At 40.6% G+C, this 8,216-nt stretch overlaps 1 protein-coding gene across 1 annotated transcript in view; it reads left to right on the top strand.

Annotated features, from left to right (window-relative positions):
- Positions 1-7,732: 7,732 nt before the first annotated feature.
- Positions 7,733-8,216, top strand: part of RBBP8 (RB binding protein 8, endonuclease) — a 42,416-nt gene continuing 41,932 nt past the window's right edge. Inside the window, exon 1 of the mRNA XM_053396390.1 lies at positions 7,733-7,974. The gene's annotated coding sequence lies outside the window, so the exon portion shown is untranslated. The remainder of the gene's footprint in view (positions 7,975-8,216) is intronic.

Genomic DNA, 8,216 nt, shown 5'->3' with positions numbered 1-8,216 from the left:
CTCCTGCCAAACTAGCAGTTCGAAAGCACGTCAAAGTGCAAGTAGATAAATAGGTACCACTCCGGCGGGAAGGTAAACGGCATTTCCGTGCGCTGCTCTGGGTCGCCAGAAGCGGCTTAGTCATGCTGGCCACATGACCCGGAAGCTGTACGCTGGCTCCCTCGGCCAGTAAAGTGAGATGAGCACTGCAACCCCAGAGTCGGTCACGACTGGACCTAATGGTCAGGGGTCCCTTTACCTTTACCTATGACATGGTGAGAGGCAGCTTGTAAGCTTGTATTTGCACTGAATTTGCACATCAACACAGCTGGAAAGAAAGAGGGGAGTTAAGCTGGATGCCTTATCTTACTACACACCTGAACCATAAATTTTGGGGAGGGACATATAGGATTAGATTATCAATGGCCAGTTCCAAATTAGGGGCACCTTACCCTTTAACTACCAAACTATACTGCAAAGGAAATATATATTAGATAGTTTTCCTAGATGTGGAGGCTATGCTTTTCAAATTCGTCATAAGAGTCAGGCATTTTTTTGATGGCTACAGGGAAGTATGTCGTAAACGTTCCATAATGAGTCCTTGTAGATATGAATGTTTGTGCATACCTTTATTATGGGAGCAAGTCTGCACCTGTACCATTAACTTATTTTTCCTTAAGAAAGATTGTGAAACCAAACCCTTTCACCTTAAAACAAGTTGCTGTGTTGTGATAACTTCAGAAGCACAGAACTATCTCCATGGATTTAATGTGCAGAGAAAGAAATACCTTTACAACTAACAAAATCTGTTTAAAATTATGCTGTCTGCATTTCTGAGAAGCAGAAATGAAGACTTTATTTTAAATAGATTTCCCTCCCTAACTGCTATCACAATAATAACTTCAAAATGTTGCTTATATGAAGATACCACAATATTTGCATTAACAGATGGACTAATTAGATAGACAAGACAGTTATTTGAGTAAAATCTCAAGCAAATTAATTATCCCTATTATTTGATAGTATCACATCTAGACTGAAATGAATGTATTCCATAACTATTTTTATAACATAGCCAGTCATCTGATGAATTTATTTCTTCCTCAGTGACATATTAAATCTGTATAGTTGAAAATATCAGTACTCTGCATCTGCAGTGTAATTAATATTATTAATTACATTAGGAATATATATTATCGATAATTAATTAATAATAATGTGATTAATAGGAATATATACATTAGGAAGAACTTCCTGACAGTAAGAGCTGTTTGACAGTGGAATTTGCTGCCAAGGAGTGTGGTGGAGTCTCCTTCTTTGGAGGTCTTTAAGCAGAGGCTTGACAACCATATGTCAGGAGTGCTCTGATGGTGTTTCCTGCTTGGCAGGGGGTTGGACTCGATGGCCCTTGTGGTCTCTTCCAACTCTATGATTCTATGATTCTATGATCCTAATACAAATAAACTGAAACAGAGAACCTTTAATTAAAATTCTTAGCCCATTATTATTATTATTATTATTATTATTATTATTATTCTGCACCCATCTGACTGGTTTGCCCCAGCCACTCTGGGCGGCTTACAACATATATAAAAACATAATAAAACATTAAACATTTAAAAACTTTCCTATACAGGACTGCCGTCAGAGGTCTTCTATAGGTTGTATAGTTGCTTACCTCCTTAACATGATGGAGGGCTTTCCAAAGGGCACCACTATCAAGAAGGCCCTCTGCCTGGTTCCCTGTAACTTCACTTCTCACAGTGAGGGAACTGCCAGAAGGCCCTCAGCTCTAGACCTCAGTGTCCGGGCAGAACGATGCAGGTGGAGACACTCTTTCAGGTATACTGGGCCAAACCCATTTAGGGCTTTCAAGGTCAGCACCAACACTTTGAATTGTGCTCAGAAACGTACTGGGAGCCAATGTAGGTCTTTCAGGACAAGTGTTAAATACACAAAAGAATTTAATTTAGAAAATTAAAATTTGTTATCTTATTCCACATGTGCGCTCTTGACTGCTTCAGTCAGTAGAACTTGCACCACTACAGGTTCAACATAATAGCCATTCCACATTTGTTTAGCACCTGCACTTTGGAACTCCCTGCCTATTAAGATCAATCAGGCTCCTTCACTGCACTGTTTTTAGTGCCTGCTAGAAACAGTCTTGTTTAGACAAACCTACCCGGATGCTTAGAAAGTTGAGGTACCGTATTTTTCGCTCTATAAGACGCAACAGACCACAAGATGCACCTAGTTTTGGGAGGAGGAAAACAAGAAAAAAAATATTCTGAATCTCAGAAGCCAGAACAGCAAGAGGGATCGCTGCGCAGTGAAAGCAGCAATCCCTCTTGCTGTTCTGGCTTCTGGGATAGCTGCGCAGCCTGCATTCGCTCCATAAGACACACACACATTTCCCCTTACTTTTTAGAAGGGAAAAAGTGAGTCTTATAGAGCAAAAAATACGGTAATTTCAATCTGCATTAGTATTTTAAGTTTTGTATGTTTTAATGTAGGGTGGTGATTTTCTCTCTCTCAAATTTTTTTTATAAAAAAAAACACTTTGCAGCTTTTCATAATCGAGTGGTGTTTAGAAATATGTTTCATTTGTTCATATATGCAGTTCTCCTTTCATTCATGAACTGCACATTTGGGGGAGTTTAATTAGAAATGCTTTTAAATATAAGCTTAGATATAAATCTAAACATGATATGATAGACTCCTTAAACAAAAGAAATTGTACGTATGCATTATATTTAATTTTGCTTAACAGTCTTTTTAGATTGAAAGTTCTAGCAAGATTTGGTGTTCTAGAAATAGTAGCTTTATTGTTTTTCCACACCAAATTTCCATTCTCTCCCCCCTGCCCCCAATTTCAAATTGTCCAGACACAGATCTGCAGTAATAATCTGTCATCTGGAAACCAGAGGGATGACAGTCTAAGCAGAAAAGCAATGGGTGTGAAAAGGGTTAAACACATACGTTTTCCTCTCCCTTGATATACACATGCTGTTTCCTTCTTCTAAACTGCCTCCTCCTCAAAACTGCTTTTTAATAAACTGAGCAGGAATATATATATATATATATATATATATATATATATATATATATATATATTTGCATGTTATGTCTAGCTTAGCTCTCTAAATCTTCTCTCTCATCAGAATTACAGCACCTCCGGCAATTAGTGTTCCTCCTTATGACATAAGGTGTGACATTAATCCTACTCATTCTAATCCACTACATCATCAGAACCATTTCCTGCTGCACATTTAACTGAAAGTCTTCTATTCAGTTACACTGACCAAGCCCAACCCTGCTTAGCTGTAAGAAACAATAGCCTGAGGTGGTGTGGTTGCAGTGTAAATACTGCACATCTGTCCTCCCATCTGAGCTTTATTAGTTTCTGTGGTTTCTTCAAAGTTTGCTCCTTTTTTGAAATCATTTGCAAAGCATAGTTTTTGCATACTATTTTTATACATGCATTTGAATACCATTTAATAACCTTTTCAAACTCTTATTTCTATTACACATGGGAGGGGGTGTAAATGTTGCTAGGGCCAATTAAAGTAATAATGGCTAAATGATACAAGGTAAGCGAAGCATGTACATAATTTATCATGTTCCAGCTGCTAATCATTTGGCAACTGTTATCGTCTATATGTACAGCTTGAGATATTAACCAGTAGAAGAACTTAATTCACCTATTTATTTTTTCTTCAGGTGTTTTTGGAGCAAGGATTTGTAATCATTAATGCCTGGCACTTAGCTACTTTTGAAGATCTTGCATATTGATTAAACAAGCTAATTTAGGTCTGGTACTTGTATACCGGTAATTATTGATCACCTCTTGCTGCTAGTGTGAGTTTTAAAATGTTACTGGCACTACACTTGAAGTAGTACCAGTGCTGTAATATCCTGGCCATGTATAGTAAGTAGTCTCAAGCACATGGAAGATATAAACTCCAGTTCTAGAAATGGGGAATGGCATGTCATTCACAGAAAAATGTTAACTCAGGTAAGATTTAAAAGTGTTACACAAAGGGAGCACATTGGTGGTTTTTTGTCATTTTCCTTTGCTCAGCAGCATAGGAAAGAGAGTGCGGTGGGTGCAGTCTGCCCCGGGTGTCATCATTGAGGGGGGTGACAAAATGGAAAAATGTGTTTTTAAAATAAAATTTTAAAAAATTGGGCTCATGACATTATTATTTTTTAATAACTCCTGCACCCACCACACACCCTTTCCTACACCACTGGTAGCTAGGTGAGGCAGAGGGCACTGGGCACCACACCGTGGGGCCTGCAGCATGCCTGAGCCACGCGTCTCTCCTAAGGGGGAGGCGGTGGGCGGACCACCTGCAAGCTCCACGCTGCTTTTTCGAACAGTGTGGGGCTTGCATCAGCCCACCACCAAAGCCACTCTACAGCTGTGGGGAAGGCTGCAGAGAGGCTCCACGCAGCGCACCCTGCCTTGGCTAGCCCCGCCCCCATGGGCAGTTTGCCCCACCCCCATGGGCGGCTCGCTCCACCCACGGCTGTAGGACGCACGTGCCGCACCGGGCACCCAAGTGGCTAGCTATGGCCTTGCCTTTGCTCTGAACAGGGGTAGCTAACATTGTGCCCTCCAGATGTTATTGGATTCCAACTCCCATAATCCCTGACCATTGTCTATTTTGGCTGTCACTCATGGGAGTTGGAATGTCATGTTCCCAGGGATGTCATTAAGGGCTAGAGTTGTTGGAAACCAGGGATGTGTGGGGAGAGTGCTCTTGTGCTCGGGTCCTGCCTTTGAGTTTCCTATAGGCCTCTGATTGGCCATTGTGAGAACAGGATCCTGGACTAGATGGGCTGTTGGTCAGATCCAGCAGGGTCTTCTAATGCTCAGGTCGCAGTTACAGGAGATAGAACTTTCACCAAAATACTCTCCAGTGGAGCAGGGTTGGAGATGTAGCCCAGTCCCAACCAACAAAGTCAAGCCAAGAGAGTCGAGGTATCAATGTGATCCAGAGACAATGTCAGGCAATTGTCCAACATCAACATCACAAACTTCAGGCAAGATAAAGGACAGCAAGGGTAGATACCTGTGTTGCTTCCAACAAATGGAAGGCACAAGACTCTAACTTATAGTTATAGACTCTAACTTCCTAAACCACATCCTAACCACAGCTGTTGGCCATGAACTGGGGTGCCAATTTGAATAAAATATTGGGGTGGGGCAGGTAAACCCCGTCCTGCATAATCAGTCACATGATGCCCATTTCAATGGCAATGCCTATCAACTTGGGGGGCATCACCCTCAAATATTTTAGGGGGGGTGAAAGGACCTTGGCTGCTATGGCCATGAAGGAGTATCAAGGATTGGTTACTTATGAGTAGACTGGTGGCTCAGGGTCCTTAGATGCATATTGGGCCTGGACCTGAAGCAAAACCGGACACCTTTGTCAGCTGCAACAAAACATGTCTTTACAGCTGCAGCAGACACTGCAACCTTCCAACAGTTTGACTTCACCCCCAAAGGTGCACTCCTCCATTGCCTCCCAAGACAGGTGCCAACAACATCATATGGGCTTTACTTAGCCCCCTTTTGTCCTAAGTGCCTATTGTGGCATCAGTCCTTTAAATCATGCACTATGTTGAAGAAGTATCAACTACTTCATTTTAAGTGACAAATTGAAGCTTAAACTAGAGGCTACCCTGGGGAAGGTTAAACCATTTCTACCTCCGGCCAATTTGGATGGCAGGAAAAAAAAAATCTTCCCAGCCCTTTCAAATGTCTACCAGCATATGCCTGGGGTATCATTGTTATTATTTATTTAATAATTATAATTAAATTTATATACCACCCTGCTTTGAACAACCACAGGGCATAAAAAAACAAAGTGAAAACACAATATACATAACATAGCCCCCCCCAAGCAAAACACAAATACCCCTAAACATATTTTAAAAGCCTAGTTGAAGAGGAATGCCTGGTGCCTAAAGGTAACATTAGAGAGAGGGAGGATAGCATGACGTAACTGCTCACTCAACCAAAATGGCTGCTGGGGTTTTTTTGTTCCTTTCATCTTTCCTCTCATGACCATTTTCGCTTTTCTGTTTTTGTTCCCTCCAGCTCTTCACTCATGGGTACCAGGTGTTTCTTTGCTTTTGCCTCCCATCTCTGCCTTCACGGGTGCTCCATCTCCCTCCCCATCTTTCCCTTCATGTTTGTTTGTTTTTGAAGAGCTGGACCCCTCCCAATCTTTATGGCTTCTCTGTTTTTGGCTCCCCCTTCCTCCTTACCTTTCTTCCTTCCTCTTCCTTTCTTGGTGTCTGCTGGTGTCCAGTTAGAACACAGTAGGAGGGCCTCAGCAGAAAACATGTCTGCATATTCACAGTCAGTCCAGCACAGTGGGGAATGGAGAGCCTGGCACATGCCTTGGTATAATTTTCTGAGCACCACAGTGCCCCCAAACACTGCATTGAGGATGCCAACCCTCAGGTAGCCTGCTCCCCTCAGTAAGATGGGGTTACCATCTTGTCCTTTACCCCAGGCAGCAAAATGTCTTGGGCCAGCTTTGGTATGCTAGGAAAAATTTTGCCCATGCAAGCCAAAGGTCTGGTTTCTTCAGGGAATACATCTGGATAGTATTTAACAATCAACTACAGTGCATTACTGTAGTTGCTCAGTGAATTAATAGTCTGAAAAGGCCTTATGTAAGAATAAAACGTTCTAGGAATCACTGGAAATCATGCTGCCACTGTGAAAAATGCTGATTATACAGATCAATAAGAACATAGGGTTTGGTTAGAGTCCATTTCTTTACTAACCATGAGTTAAAGGGGATCTCTACAGGGCCATAAACCATATAAAGTGTAACTGTATTATAATGCTATGCACATTCTAATTGTCACACACCTGTTTATTTTTATCTGAAATATAAAAATGAATAACAAATAAGAAAATACTGTAATGAAAATATTTTCTTATTTGTTATTCATTTTTTTATTTCAGAAAAGAATAAAAAAAATGTAAAAGCATAACTGCTTTTAAAACCTTCAATAGGCTGCAGCAGGGGAATTAGGAATATCTCACTGTCAGCAAATGATGTTTCAACAGATTTCGCTACTGCGTTTTACTTGTTTAAACACATATCTCTTCTGACCTGCCTCTCCTGCACACACCTTCTGTACCAAAGAAGATCATACGAAACACAACTCCAGAAAGTACCCTGGTGTTGTGCTACCTACACTTTAATCACATGTGCAACAGAATAACTCTTCCACTACTTAATGGAGTATTCTCTACCCAGAACTAAAAAAACAAAAACAAAACAGTTTTGTATTGGGTCCCAGATTTTGTTTTGACCATTTGTAATGTTTAAATCTCATTTAATTGAGGGGAAAACAATTTTTATGGTTTGTTTCAAAGTGTTTACTTGCCTATCTTCCCATTCATAAATGAAATGCATCTATCAACTACTTCATCTAGATATGTAATAATGAAGACTTTGCAACAATAGGATATTGCTGTATTTGATACGGATACAGCACTCCCCAACCCTTTGGTAAATTGTTTTGCTGGAGGCTACAACATTCTAAGTTGGGAGTTGGTGGAGGCGTGAATAATTCACCACTTACGAAGCTTCAGAGCTAAGTTGAGCCGCAGCATGTTGAGCTGTCCTTTGATGCATACTGGCTGAACAGGTTCCTGCTCTACCAAGGAACTGGTTTGACAGGCCTGTTATGCCAACACATTCTGGTATGATTCCATGTCCCAGAGAATGCAGAAACCTGCCCAGCCAGTTAAATGAAAGACATATTAGGTTATCCATTGCACATTGTATATATCTTAGGTGCAGCAGAACTTCTGTCAGCATTCTGCACTGTGGTCCACAGTGGCTCCCTCATCCTACATATGCTTGATGTTTATAAGCTCAGGGAAAAGCTAACAATAAATAATCACCACTCCTGATCAAAAGCAAAGTCACATTAACCTTTCACAATCACCACCAAAAGGTAAGTTTTTAAAATCTCCCTTTATTATGCATTTTGTGTAGTCCTATCACATAATTTTTATTTTCTTATGCAGCGTAGATGTATATTTTATTTCTGTTTTTTTTAAGTATTACTGTTTTGCTGAATCATATATGGCTACTGGTGACATCATTTTGCAGTTCCTTTTAGTGATTTTTCATTAAGTAGGCATAGTTAGAACTGTAGTTTAGTGCACGAAACAGAAGTGGGGGAAAGGCCTAAAT

This window comes from Podarcis raffonei, chromosome 7 (assembly GCF_027172205.1).
Source record: "Podarcis raffonei isolate rPodRaf1 chromosome 7, rPodRaf1.pri, whole genome shotgun sequence".
In the NCBI taxonomy this organism is placed as follows: Eukaryota; Metazoa; Chordata; class Lepidosauria; order Squamata; family Lacertidae; genus Podarcis; species Podarcis raffonei.
Note: the sequence above shows the minus strand (reverse complement) of the source record. Positions and strands in the feature narration are given on the sequence as shown.